Here is a 15,097-nt window from a genome sequence, read left to right as displayed (position 1 = left end):
TTGGCCAGGGTTCAGGGTTCATGGCTCAGTGTGCCATGGCTGGTTTCTCAGGGCATCCTGCAGTCCCTGGGACCTCCCCTGGCTTCACATCCCTTCCAGCCTCCTGGGGGCTGGCCTACCTCATCTAGGCACTGTGCAGGCTGAGCCATCTTTCAGAAAGCCTGCTCTCTTCTGCCAGCATTTCTGAAGAAGAGGACTCCGTGTCATGGTGTGATCTGTGCTGATCCTCTTTCAGGCTGCTTTGGCAGACATGGGGCTGTTGGTCCCCTTCTCCATCAGATACACATGCCTCCAGCACCAGGGGATAGAGAAGGAAAGTAGAAACGGGTATTAACCCAAGAGGTTTTGCATCCCTTTTTCAATACAGGGCTGCTTGATAGCTCCTGCTCTCAGTTCTGAGGTAGAAGATAGCTGATCTGATACAGAACTGATCACACCTTTTAATGGCTTTATAAGAAAAAGTAAAATTCAATCTTAGCCCCTGAGGGGAAATGTATTTCTAGCTGCTTGCTACTTACTGCCAAGAAAACTAGCTGTGCCATTTTCTGGCAGAGGTAACTGTGCTTGTGCAAATGTCCCCGTTCTAAGGGGAATTATTTTATGCATATTTACAGCTGCTTAGTTAGTTATAGGAGTCTTCTACTACCCACAGAGGTTGCAGGGCTACCCAACAGACCAAAGCCTCCTTTGCTCCAGACAGGCTTGGTCTCTCAGTGCTGCACTGTGCATCACCCGGGCCAGGAGCCATGTCTCACCAGAGAGGGACCAGGGCATCTCCCAAGGCACTCACCCCTGAGGAGGGCACCAGCTCCAGGGGACATCGGCACTGCTGGCTGTGCCCACAGCTCATGAGCACATCCAGTGCCTCACTTCTCTGCTCTGGCCTCTCCCTGGGGACGCCAAAAACATATCCATCTCAGCTGGCTTAAAGAGGGTGGCTCTCAGTCGTCAAGGCTACCGGTCCCTCTGCTTTAATTAAGCACATAGACACTGCACGGGGTATTTTCAACAGCCGGGGAAACAAGGAAGAAGGGGGGCTGGCATTCCCCGGAGGGGTTGGTGAGCTGCGCCATAAATCTGGGCAGATGAGCCCCCCTGCAGGTCACTGCTATTACTTAGCTGATCTCTGCACTCGGTAGGATTATTATTAACCCACTAATGAGGTACTTCTGGCTCCCTATAGCAAGGAAGGAGCAATAGGGAGCAAGAAAAGGGACTGCATCTGTGCGCCAATGTCTTTAAGATGATACTGCCGATATCCCACCCTGGAGAAGGGAGCAAAAACAAGGGAACTTTAACATCCCACTGGTACACAGCCACTTTCTCACGGAATAAGCAAAACCATTCCCCTCAGACAGCAGGCAACAGCGCTCCCCCCCCACCCCCCCATGTCTGTGTAGGCTCTTAGCTTATTCTTGAGTAAGACCGAAAACACTCTTGCAAGCCCTGTCAGCATCTAGATCAGGCAGGTCTGGGTAGCACTGAGAGTTGAGGACTTGGAATCAATTTTGAAAGAAACTTTCGTGCTCAAAAACTACAACATCAACTTCTGCCACTGTCCTACCTCCCTCTAGCTGTGGCTCTATTCAGCTCCCATCCTTTTTTTCCTGGCTGCTAGCCAAGTCATGGAGTAGACCAGAGATCATAATGTTGGTTATAATAATTTAATAGGAAGAAGCAGATCACAGAAAATAAGTGAACAGAAAATAGTGGCAGCAAAAGAGCTGAGGGGAAGTAAGGGGACAGGCAGGAGGGAGGGAGGTGCTGGCCCTGGGAAAGACAAGAAAACTCAGTCCTTGGGCTGTACCCCCCAACCCAGCATATGACACAGGCTGAGTGTCCGCCAAGGGAGCAGAGCTTTGGCCTTGCTGCCACAATAACCTGCAGCCCCATGCAATCTGAAGAGTGACCACCTGTTTCACCAGCCCAGGGGTAAGTGATTGCAGCAGTGGGAGTCCTGAGCAGAGAGATGGTTCTGGGCAAATGGATGGTTCACCTGGACTCTGGGCTCATGTAACTCATCCCATTTCTTGTGCTTTGGCCTCTCTCCCCTCTGCCCCTTGCCAGGGACACTGGAGCATGGCTGGTTCACATCTCAGCCTGGCGTTGCAGAGCACAGCAGATCCCAGCCTGCCCTGTGTCCCCTTGCTTTTTCATGAGAATGGGGCATGATTAGGTTGGTTTTGAGGTAGACAGGCCCAGGTATCATCCCTAAGCAACTGCCTTCATCCTTCCGAAGCTCTTTGGTGCAGAATGAGGAGAGGGCCTGCTCTCAGAGGGACAAAACTTGGCACTTGAAGGATTTTCAATTCTCAAGGAAGCAGGAAGTCAACTGACTGAAGCAGAAGAACTAATCATTGAATGATTCATTCCCTCTCCCAAAGTTGAAACATTAAACCATTTTTTTAATGAAAGGCAAATTAAATCCCACAAATCAGAGCCAAGAAAAGAGAATTTATCAAAGAGCAGAAGATGCCACTGGGACATGCAGGAAGACAGAGGGAGCATTTGCTCAGCAGCCCAGGATATTACATCTCCTGTGTCTCTCCTCCAATGCGAAGAGCACTGCCATTCATCTATTTTTAATAACAATGACGCAGGCAGTGAACCTGACTTCAAGGCTAGAATATCATCTTCTTCCCTCTGCCTATCTGTCCTGACTCATCTTCCGTTCCAAGAGCTCTCCACAGCTTGGTAGCCCAGCAAAGGAAGAAAGAAAGAATGAAACTGGGGAAAAAAAACAAAAGTGGATCAGACAGCAAAGCATCAGAGTTAGAGAATCATTCTGGGCAAGGAATAATAAACACTGTGACTTCACTGGCTCAGGGAGCCAGGGAAAATTAAGGATCTGGGAAACCTAAATGTATCTGGTGCAGGTTGATCAGACAGAGGGATGTCTCAGAAAGCTGAGCAGGGATCCGGTAGCATCTGGATACTTGTAGGTATCTTGCAGCTCTGCAAAGAGGGCTGGAGAAAGCAGGGGCAGAGCTGAAGGTGCCAAGCCTGGGGTGGCTGGGGCCAGGGATAAGCTGAAGAGCCCTGTGGTGGCAGAGGTCTCCAATTTCAGTGCCACAAAAGGGACAAATCTCCTCACTGTTGTAACTGCAGAAATGAGGAGTGAGTGCAAGTGTGAGGAGCATAACCAGAGGATGAGAGGCTGCTCTGCAGTCTGAAGACACAAAAAACCTGTGCTTTCATTTCAGAGATAACCTGGCTTAGCTGGGGAGTAAGGACAGCACACCAGGCAATGCAGAAACCCTTCTGTGCCTCATCATGGGGCAGGAGACTGGGACTGATGGCCATTGGGGTGATGGCCTCAGTCTTCATGGGACTGCATGGGCTCTTTCAGCACCCACCATGGTCCAAGATAGTGAAAATCTGTGTTTCTGCACTTTGGTGGGTGAATACAAAGCAAATACAGCTTTGTCAGATGTTTAAAGTTTTCCCCTACACAGCTGGTATTCAGGCATCTCAAAAGTTCAGGTGCTGCTGAGAGAAGCCATGCCCCAGGCCTGTTCTGAGTATTGGGGTCTCACCCTTTGCTCCTCAGCTCTAAGGGCTGGAGCAAAGCACAGTGACACAGGGTCAGTCCTGGCTCATTGTCCCAGTGTTTGCACAGCCTCAAGGCTGGGAGCACCTCAGAGCAGGGGGGAGCCAGTTGGTCAGCTCAGTGCCACTCCATAACCATGGAGCTGGTCATAGCCATGCCACAGCACCGTGGCAGGCTGGACCGGCTCTGAATTGTAGCCAAGGCAGCAGATGGCCATGATTAGCAGGCAGGGGAGCACAAGATTGCGGCACCAGTCCCAATACAGGAGCTGTCAATTTGGGCATATCCATCTGCCCTAGAGCAATCCCTTTCCAGTTTCCAAGGCAGGGTGTCTGGTGCTGTGCCAGCCTCCTGCTTGGGCTCTGCCCAGCCTCCTGGAAGAGGAACATGGAAGGTGCTCTGACATTCCCATGGTTGCCAGGTCTCGTGCAAAGACACGTGGTGTTGGGTTTGGGCTGACATGGCATCATGACTTTGAGCACAAGGACAAATTGGCCACCTCATCAGCACCAGTGGTGAGACAGAACTCTTAACCCAGTTGGTCAGCAGGCAGGTACATCCTTGTCCAGAGGACAGCATGCAGGCTGCCCCCATGGAGCCCTCCTTGCTGCCAGAAGCATGGCATGCCAAAACAAGGGGCAGGGGGTCAGAGCACAGCCCCAACTGTGCCTGCCCCCTTCCCCTGCTCAGAGTAGCAGAAAATGCCCTCTCACCCACAAGAAAACTTGTATGCAAAGACAAAGTTCTGTTCTGCAAGGGCCATCTGCAAGACTGCCTGAGGGAGGCATTTGTGGGAGAATGTTCCTCCCAGGGAACCCATTAAAATTATTTTCAAAATGTACGGGTTTTTTGTGTAACTGAAAACCTAAAGGCATCATTTTTTTCAGGGCTATTCTGTTAAATGTCCACCTAGGACAGGGGCTGGAAAAGGGCCTATGTTGACATTAATCAAGAGCAAATTCCTGGTATTCCCATGGGGACCCTCTCTTCCAGCCCCTGTGACATGACTTTAGATCTCCACAGGAGTAAATCAGAGCACAGTTTGGCCAATCCTATCCAAAGATGTTTTTTCATAAAATAACATTTTATGAAAATAAATTTTTAAATTACATACGATATTTAATGAGTTAAATCACTAAAATGTCCATGTCATCACAATACTGTGAGGTCAAACCACTGTCTTGGTCCCTTGGGAAGAGAGACAGACAGTCCCTGTCGTGTGACACTTGTTTAATTTTGGAGCCCACATAACCTCTGCTGAGGAAAACACCTGCTCTGCTGCAGCGGGGGCAAATTTCAGGGATTCATTGCATCAGCTTTTTTTCTTGGGAAGGAGAAATCTCCCAAGCTTCTCTCCTTCGGGGCACTTCCAAAGCTCGGAGGGAGGGAATTCCCCCTTCTCGCAGCTCTCACCCACCTTCTCATATCCATTTCTATGTCCAACCGTGAGTGAACCCTCCGCTGCTCCTTTGCCAAACCGCTTACATTTAAAAAGCCAAAGTGATCCGTCTGGAAGAGAGAGTCGGTCTGAGAGCAGAGAGGAGCAAACCGCAAAGCCACAGAGCTGCTTTTTGGAGTGGCCGATCTTTGCATGGAGCAGCCGGAGGGCATTCGGGGGAGAGGGGAATACCCGCTGTGAGCACAGGCATTTCCAGGCTGCGGGACCCTTTTGGGATGCGAGAAGAGATCTGGCAGAACCGAGAGCGCTGTGACATCTGCGAGGCTTTGCCTTTGACGAGTCTCTTTGACGAGTTTTCTAATGCGGTGTTCATTTTCCTCTCTCCGGGAAGCAGTGGGAGACGACAAAAGTCACCCGTCTTCTGCAGATTTCAAGGCTGCAGATTTGCCCCGGTGCTTCTGCCAGCTGCGAGGGGGGACGGGCACTTTGTGTCGGCTTGTTCCGAGGTTTGTTCTTTTTGTGCGCTTTTTTTCTGCTTTCAAAACGTAGGACTTGCCATTGTGATGAAGCCATAGGAGGGCTGATAAGATGGTTTTATTTCCCTCTCAAAACAGGGCTCAGTAACGTCACGAGTCACAGGGTCTCACGCGATGTGAGACACAATGTGTTTCCAACTGAGGTGCAGCTTTACTGGATCGCTCTGGTGTGTTTTAACTATGTTACTTTGCACCAGACTGTGCTGATTCCTGGATATTACCAGTAAGACGTTTTCAGTCCAAAATCAGGAATTACACATATCTTGCTTGGGAAACAAAAAGGAGGTAAAATTTTTGATGGGTAACAGGGGAGAGATAATTCAGTTCTGGGATCAGTTACTAAAAAGCGCAGTAATAAAAATCTACCACCAGATGTCATCTTAAAGCCAACTAATAGCTCCCAAAACGGGGAGTAGGATACGGGGGAGTTTTAATGGGGTAACGTGGAAAAAAAAAAAGTTTTGTTTGTTTGTTTGTTTGTTTTTAACGGGGTACAAAGTCGCAGAGATCACTGGACCCTGACATGATGAAGGACCCCGGAGATGTTCCAGAGTTGACTTTGCAAAATCTTGGTGAGATAGACCCAGCAAAATATAAATCATTAAAATTTAACTTAAAAAAATAAATTCTAGAGAAAAAAAAATCTTGTTTAAACCCCCTGTTTTGAGACTCAATTCTGCTTGAATTTAGAGAGAAAAGACAGGTAGATTTGGGTACTTCCATCTGCTTTGTCACTCATTAAATATGATGGATATGAAAATAATTTCTTAATGGCTTAACTACTGAAGCTTTGCTGCACCCTTTGTTTGAGATGTCATTAGAATAGATGTTTGCAGGTGGTTGATATTTAACATTTGTGAATGTGGGAAATTTTCCTGTGAAGGAAATCCAGGAGGAAATTAAGAAAACAAGACACTTTTTGCCCACATACAAAGCACTTTTAATCTGTTACCTGTGCAAAGATGATTATATTTTTTGTAGTTAAACATACAGCGAAAATTCCACTGTAGACTCTTGACTGAAATTCTGAGACTTCATTTAATCAAGACACTGCAGAATAGAGAGACTTTAATCCAACTGTAAGAATAAGTCTCTGTTCAGTATTTAGAGCTGGTGCTAATGTGTCCAACATCAAACTTCCTCAAGCATATTTTAGGTCATGCAGATAAGACCAGATGTAAAATTAATGATAAATGATAATGAGAAAACTTATTACTAGTATGGTAATGCAAAGCTGAGTGACACACTCTTGTCCAATACACTTTTTATTTACAATTCCTTTGGTTTTTAACTGTTTGGGATTTGGTTATTCTATCCAAAACTGTATAGTAAATGAACTTTGTTTGTTGAAGAGTTTCAGCAAAAATAGCTCAGCCTCTGCCAAAGATGAGGTCAGGGAAAAATCAGCCTCTTGCCAATGTAAAACAAAACCAAATTCCCCTCACCACTGTTTAATGAGATGTTCTAGTCCTGCCATGCTTTGGAATGGTTACTTGGAGCCTGGCAGTGCGTCGCAGCTGGAAGAAAGGTATCTTTTTCCATACCCGTTACAGGCTGCCTACACATGCATAAGTGATAATTTGAAAAATAAGTTTGTATGTGAAAAATCGCAGGCTTATTTCATCTTGGCAGCCGAACCCCCACAATATCTGAGCGGGATTAAGCAGGTTCCAAGCGGGGACCGGGGAGGGGCGAGCCGTGTGACCGACACCAGGAGATGGGAAGAACGGGAAGAGTAAACGCTGAAGTTTGCGAGTCCTGGAGAGACGAGGAGACCAGAGAAAGGGACAAGTCCTGTGGGAAAACGTAGCAGGGGACGGGTAATTAGAGGCAATAACAGCAGGGTTACCAACACGGAGCCCAGCTGTGGACACCGAGGGCCGCGTGCGAAGGGCTCGGGGATGGGGATGGAGATGGGGACCATGCGCCGGTTCGGAGCACCCAAGCGCTCTTCCTACTAACAGCTTCAGCCACTGCCACTATAAACACACAGTGATTGGCTGTTCCTCCCGTCCATCACTGCCCTCCCCGCTCTTCTAATGGCTGGTTTTCTTATTTATAACCCGCCCCCAGAGGCTGACCAATGAGAGCGAGGCGCCCGTAGCAAAGCCCCCTCTCTTTCCTGCCGCTGCCTCCCGCGCATCTCTCGGGGGTGTCGTTTTCTCTCCTATGATTGGTCAGACTGCATGTCGCTCAAGCGCCCACTACCAATTGAAAAGGGGCACTCACGTGGACAACCCGAGGATTCCTCCGCCCGGTTTCCTTTTTCCATTGGTCGAAAGACGCTATCCATCATACTTCTCCTGGCGTCGATTGGCTGGTGGGGAGGGGCGGCTCCCGGCCGGTTCCCGCCCCGGCGCTGTGGGCGGTGACGTTCCTGAGGAGGAGGAGGAGGAGGCGGAGCCGGCGGTCGCGGCCCCGGGTCCCGCAGCCGGGCTCCCGCCTCACATGGGGCCCCCGCACCGGCCGTAGCGGCGGGGCGGACCCGCGCCGGGGTGCTGAGGGGCCGCGGGTGAGGGATGCGGCCATGAAAGCCCGCGCCGCCCTCGGGCCCTGCAGGCGCCGCCGCTCAGGTAACGGCCGGCGCGGGGGCGGCGCGGGGCAGGTCCGGGCGGGTCGGCAGCGGGGAGCGGGGCCGCTCCGGGGAAGGGGATTCCTGCCGGCGGAGGGGGCTCACTGCGTTGAGGTGAGCGGGGCGTTCCGGGGAGCAGGTGCGCGGAGGGGCCGCGTCCGCCCTGGCGGCGACAGGGGAGGGACGGCGGGCGCCGCGGGAAAGCCGCGCTCTGATCCGGGGGCAAGGGTCTGGCAGCGCCCGGCGCGGATCTTTGCCCGTCCAGGATTGCCGAAAATGTTCGCTCTGTCAAGAGGTGTGAGGGCTTGGCTCGGGTTTTGCTGTTTAAGTGCTGCCCTGTGAGAGTACGTGAATTATGCGTTAATGACGGGATCGAGTGTTCAAGTGTATGTGCGTATGCGTTTGCTTTATGGCCTTCAGGTGAGGAGTGCTGTATAAATGTAGATGGTCACTCTTAATGTTGTATTCCTTGGAGGGTCTGAAGGGTTTTTGCTTGAAGCACGGGGGACTTTCCACTTGGGTGTTCCTGTAAGTGGTGCTGTAATAATTGAAAGCTACAATTTCAAGAGTAATGAGTCGAATTTGAAGAGTACTGAGTTGAATTTTATTTAAACCTTTCTGTTTGCGCCTCTAAAAAAAAACCAACAGCTAATATTTAGGCTAGTTTATGAGAAGCCTTTGTGCTTCGACTATTTAAATTTTGTTTATTTATTTATTTATTTTTAAAATAGAGATCAGAGTTCTGGCATATTTTATTGTCTGCAAAATCAAAAGACTTACAGTTCTATGGACTTAATTAGGCCGTGGAATTTGCAACCTAAGATAAGATTTTTTTATGAGAAATTCTGACATGCCCTGTGGACCAGTCATGAACCTTTCCATTTAGTCATCATCCTTGGAAATTATTGATGTATGCCAATATAAATGTAACTTTCTGATTCTTGCAGTGTTCAGCTGTAGACATGGTGGAGTAATTCAATCGTTGTTTTGGTTTGTGTAAAACTTTCCTGTAAAATGAGTAGTTTAAACTGAAGGCAAAAGTGTGTTCCCTATACCTGGTGACAAGTGTGTTCTCTCCTGTGTTTTTTGCTTTGATTTGTTTTATGGCTTTTCATTAGGATCAACAGCTGGTATTGCAACCAAACACAAATTAGGGCCTACAGAGCAATCCTTGCTTCAGTTCTTTGTATCTTTGTGTCTGTGGAAAGACATTTAGTTCAAAAGAGCTGCTCTGGTGGCACAGGCCTCTTGTAACCTTGTTATACCCTCTAATTCCAGATATTTGCTTTTGCTATTGTAATCCTTTATGCAAATGGTTTCACAGACTCATAAAAGAAATGCAGGGTTAAAGGAGGGGACTGTTGCTTCTGTGTCTGCTGCAGAAAAGAATGAAGCTTGTGGTTCACTTGCATCATAGGTTCCCTTTCTGTATTTTTCCTGTAGCAGGCAACCATACATTTGCACAATGGCAAAGCTCTTTATTGTGTGCTTGCAGTGTAGCATCTTGCAAACTGGCATGAAAATAAGAGCTCTGCTAGGCAAGATCAAAAAAAGGTCAATGTTTACAAGTTTTTCTTTAAGCCCTTTTCCTGCTTGTTAGTTCCCTAACGTATTCATTTGGAGCTGTGTGTTCATCAGTAAGTCCATCTAATAATCAGCAACTGTATCACACTGGCTCCATCTGTTGTCTGTTGCCAAGTCTTCTTTCTGACTTAGATTGTAAGCTTCTTTTCATATGATCCTGTCACTTTTTGTTAAGTTGAACACATTGCTGGTAGTGGCTAAGCCACTTTCTGCTGTGATTGTCCTGTTGGTCGCACTGGAGAAATGTAACAGCTTTTGCAGCCAGGAGCAGAGTTGGTTGAGATAACTTTGCTTTTGAAGGTTGACCTTGTATGCTCCAGGTCCATGGCTCTCAGACTATGAGTTATGTGTTTTCCCTTGTACAGGGAGCTTCAGATTGGTTTGTAAATACCAGTGTCTGTAGTACCTTAAGAACAACGGGTTTGAGAAGTCCTGTTCTCACTTCAAGGAGTCCTGAGTTAGTGAAGACACTGTTACTGGTCCGTTTGTGCAGCCGCTACTGCAGTAAACAAAGTGCTTGGTGTTTCACTGTAAGGTGAAACCAGTAACACAGGCTTGTGCTTACTAAGGGTAGGCTACAGAATGTATCTTAAATATTTGTGGAGATTGTACTTTTAGCTGGAAAATACCAATACTGACTGCTTTGTGTGGCGATGCATAAATATAAGATTGTGTCCGAGAGATGTCAGTCAGGTATGAAATTCAGTCTGTTTACTTTGTCTTCATCCCTCTTTCAGGCATTCGTGTTCTCTTTCCTTTGGTTTGCTGTTCTGGATTGTCTCACTGGCTGCATTGGAACAACAAAAGTTGTTTCTAGCCTCATGTGAAACCCTCAGTGCTAATAGAGCTGTCAGCCTTCATTGCAAACCCAGTGGAGAGGCTGGGGGGGGGGGGGGAATTCCTGGATTGAGATGTTACAATACCTGTTGGTATTAGAAGGCTTTGATTCCCTTTCTTTTTGTTAAGACCTCAGCAAATGTCAGCCTGCTGACACCTGGAAGGCATGAGCAGCTTCTCACTGTCTCTGCTGGGCTCTGTTTTGTTAACCAAACATAATGTATTAAAATTATGCATTTAAAGCAGCAGCTGTGTCTTGTACATGATCTACTTGAGTGGTTATTTAATGATGATCTCTAACCAGTCTGCACTGTGGATTGGAGTGACTGAAACCAGGCTCGGAGAGGAATGGATTGTTGCAAGGTCCTTGGTAGAGCTTTAGTTTTGTGTTGTAATTGGACCCTAGAAAATGCTGGTAATTACACTGTGGGCATGAGGATCAAATAGTTTTGTTTGTGAGTTTTTAATATTCTCCCTCAGTTATATTTGCCTTCTAAATATGTGCTAGAATTTATGCCTATGCCTGATGAAAATATTTTTAAACCTACAACCTTGGCCCTGGATCCTGTGCTCTGCAGTAATAGCTGGTCTCTCTTACTCATTTCAAACTTGGCTACAGTCACAAAATAAATGAACTGTTTGTTTCAGCTTAGCCTCTCGTGGAGGTTTGTTTGCATTATAAAACCATGATGCAGTTCAGCAGACTTCCAGTTTCTGGAGTGGTGTAGTAGGGCTAATGCAGGTCTCTTCTGAGGAATGTCAGTCCTAGTTTGCAAGATGCTTATGCTATGACAGTACTGGCTAGAGCTGGAATTATCCTGTATGGGGAGATGAAATTAAAGTGGAGTGTAAGTGAAAACAGAAAATACTGGGATTTTCATGTTCAAATGCAGTATTGTAAGAAAGACTATGAACTGAATCTAAAGACTTATCCCATAGTAATCAGAAAATACTTCAGGTTCAGAATGAGCTGGGCCAAACATAGCCCAAGCTCTGGTATTTGTAGCTACCTCATCTGTAAATACTTGATTTTGTCTTCCTCTCCAGGACAAGAAACTAGGTTATGGACATACCAAGGAACTTTCCTCTGTTAGGGGAGCAGGTGACAGGAGCTGAGAACAAAATTGTTGAGTGCCTGGTTCTCTTTACCTGTTCAGTTTAAATTAATGGGTTTCATTTTCCAACATTTTTTCCTTGTTTTTATTTTTTTTCCTCCAGACTAAGGACCTCAGTCAGTTCAGTCTTTGGAAAAGTTTGTTCTTTATGTTTCTTTGAAATCCTTCTGAAATTTGCACAGAACTACAGTAAAGTCTTCTTCCCTCTTGAGTTATTATTTTGTTGAGTGACACTTGCCAGCATAATTCCTTTAATTCCTTTGTTTTTGTAGTGCTGGCTGTTGAAGTTTCATCAGACTACAGGTTTAAATAGTTAACTCCTGGCAAATGACTTTTATCAAAGATTTGGCATCTTGTTTTTCAGAAAAAAAACCTTTTCAAATTAATAACATGCTTCTGCCAGATTTATTGCTTTCCAGGCTGAATGCCTAGTGATGGTCTCTGTGTCTAAAAATGGTTGTTGTTATTAGGGCCATCTTTTAGGAAATTGTGAGTTTGACATCTGAGTGCAAATATGCACATATTTATAAAGATGCTGGGGACAGAAAACTTCTTAGTAATGAGTTGGAATGTTTTTCTGAAGGATCACGTTTTATAGTCTGAGGCATAAAAAGGGATGCTGCTGAGGTTGAGGAGATTTACCCATTTTTATATCTGTGATGTATAAAATGTTAATTACTGGCTAATATATGCCACCTGTTAGTTTGACATGGATGTTTAGGGTATAACTTGATGTGCTGTTGTGAGGCTTCCCTCTTTAAATAATTGCACGATCAGGTACTGGTTTTGAAAGGTAAATCTCTAATTAACCAAATTAATGCTGATAGTAGTTATAATAATTTCTACGAATTAAAAAAATCACTGCGTTAATTCAGTGAAGAAATAGATCTTAATATAATGTTAACATGTGTTTTTTTTTGTTTGTTTGTTTGTTTTTTTTCTTCAAGATGTGTTTTGATGAGCCAAGAAATTAAAATGTGTCAGGGCATGAAACATTGTGAAATTGTGCTTTTTAGTAATGTAAGAAATGGCTGAATAGGCCAGATATGCATTTTGAGAGGTGAATTTCAGAATTACTTTGTTCTTGGCAGCATGGGTTGCATTTTTCTTGTATAGGGGTGTCAGAAAAATTGTTCTGAAAGCTGAGAATTTATTACAAAATGTTTTTTTTCTAGTTTGTAGTATCTTTTAGCTGTCCGTTGAGCACAGCTTGAGAGTTTTAAAGCTGAACCTTAATATGAAAGAAACCACCCAACAACCTTTTAGTCTGTTACAGGATTTACAGGATAGTCTTGGATTCTGTTCAGTGCACTTTAATTAACCATACAAGGTAGTAAATTAAAGTACCTCAGACTGACTTGACAGTCAATTAAACCTTGGTTGATTTCATTGAGAATGTGATCATTAGTGTAATTGGCCAAAATGACAGGAGGCCTACTTGGAATTGTGCCCACTTGAAATTTTCCTCTAATTCTGTGTATGCAATCCTGGGCAAGGTAATGGAGATGTATCCTAATAATTTCCAAGGATTTTGTGTAGCTGTCTGGAAAGGTAAACTCTAGCAGGCAAAAATGAAGGAATGGGTTACTTGGGAATCCAGATGGCAGAACCTTTTGGGGTTTGTGTGAAGTACATTAAATCTCTTCTCTCACTGTGGAATTTGTAGAGAGTTTTGCAAAGTTCACCATGTGATTTCAATCTAAAGGATGTGTATGTGTGTGAGGGAGATGTTTTTTGTTTTGTTAAATAGATGTAGAAGCTGTGCTGAGGCCATCTTCTGTTAATGGCATCTGGATACTTAAGAGATACAGGCTTTTCCTCCTGTTTAATACTGCTTATCTAACTTGGTCTGTATTCCTCTAGTTAAAACAACAGCAATCTTTCATATATATATGTGTATATATATATAGTTTTGCTTGAGAACTTCTAGTCTTCAGTTTGCTGGGTTGCAGTGTAGATGTTTTTTCACTGGATTTATTCAGGGATCCTGCACTTTCTGTGGAGTGGTGATCCTGTGGTACCCTGTGATACTGACTTGCCAGGGTGTGCATTTCTGGGGCAAATGCTTGCCTCCTTCCATGGAAAGTGTCTGGTACATGTGGGTGCTACTTTGGAAATTAAGTTCTAAAATATTGTTCCTTCAATTACTGTAGGTTTTCTGGTCAGTCTTCAAAGATGGTAGATCTTCTGATCAAAAAAATTGATTGTTAATACCACGGCTTCCTCTGTCTGTTCTCCTTGCATGGACAATTCTTTCTTTATCTCCTTGAAAAGTAACCAAAATATAGCTTGTCCTTTTCAGATCAAAAGGAGTTATTTAAGCAGGCCTTGGAAACTCCCAGGCATCTTGTCTGTAGCTGAGGAGGTTCTCTGGGCTGTTTTCTTCCATCGAGGACATACAATAGCCTTTATCTTCCTGTGATGCTTCTGTGCCTTTTCCAGACCCTCAAGGCTCCTGAGTTAAGAATACGAGATCAGAAACTGGATCCTGATCTCCTGTCTACCAGTTGTCCACTATCATCTGAAAAGTGCAGTAAGATCAGGCATGTGGGAGTCTGCATACAAAATTCTGTAGGAAAACCATGATGTGGGATTTAATAGAGATAAAATTTTCATAATCATGCCTTGGTGAGTGTTCCTTATACCCACTGACATCCATTTAGAGAGGTGTTAAGATGTTTGAAATAAACACTCTTCTTTTTTGGAGCGGACAACCTCAAATTAATTCCAGACAGTTCAACAGAGCTTATTTGTGAAAGCAGGGAAGGACTATGTGTTTGCCTGATGTGTTGGCAGAGAGCATCTCTAAAAGATACACTCCATGCAAAACATGGGTACAGCAGCACTGCTGTGTTTCCAGGGGACAGCTGGTATGCCTCTGTTTTTGAGATGCTTTTCAAATGTAGTGTATTGTTCAGGTTCTGTACATCTTTGTAAATAGAAGTGTAATTGTCTTCCCTGTGGTTATTTTGCCCACCTTTTTAAAAATTTATTTTATTGTTTCCTTCCTCTCCCTCTAGTTTTTTTTTACCCTTGGAGGAAAAAAAAAAGTATCCTCTTTGTGACTGTTCACTTTATTCAGGCTTATAGGTGCTTAGCAAGTTGCTATAAATGAACAGTGAAGTTTTGAATAGGTGAGTAACCCCAAAATCTAAGGTTTAATGAAAAAATATATATTAGGCTACCTGTTGAGTTTGCCAGTCCAAGATGAATTTGATGGGCTCCAGAGTCTTCCTGATTACTTCATCATCCTCTTAAAAAGAGAAAAAATTCTTGGACCCCATCCCTTTCCCCCCCCACTTTTCTCCTACTTGGCAAATGTAGTTTCCTGTGTTTTCAGTTGAACTGAAATGAATATAGCTTTAAAAAATACCTTTGTGAGGAAAATGTCTGGCAGATTGTTAAAGGAATACTTTGTTTTTGTAGCAGGATTGTTAGTGTTTTTATGAATTTGGGAGCTAGATGTTCAGTAGATATAACTTTGTATTACTGTCAGGTAAGGAA

The 15,097-nt window shown here is 45.0% G+C and overlaps 1 protein-coding gene across 2 annotated transcripts in view; it reads left to right on the top strand.

Annotated features, from left to right (window-relative positions):
- TESK2 (testis associated actin remodelling kinase 2) overlaps positions 1–15,097 on the top strand; it is a 129,330-nt gene that overhangs the window by 31,245 nt on the left and 82,988 nt on the right. The window lies entirely within an intron of this gene.

This window comes from Cinclus cinclus, chromosome 8 (assembly GCF_963662255.1).
Source record: "Cinclus cinclus chromosome 8, bCinCin1.1, whole genome shotgun sequence".
Lineage (NCBI taxonomy): Eukaryota > Metazoa > Chordata > Aves > Passeriformes > Cinclidae > Cinclus > Cinclus cinclus.
The sequence above is the reverse complement of the archived record's forward strand: the minus strand, read 5'-3'. Positions and strand labels throughout refer to the sequence as shown.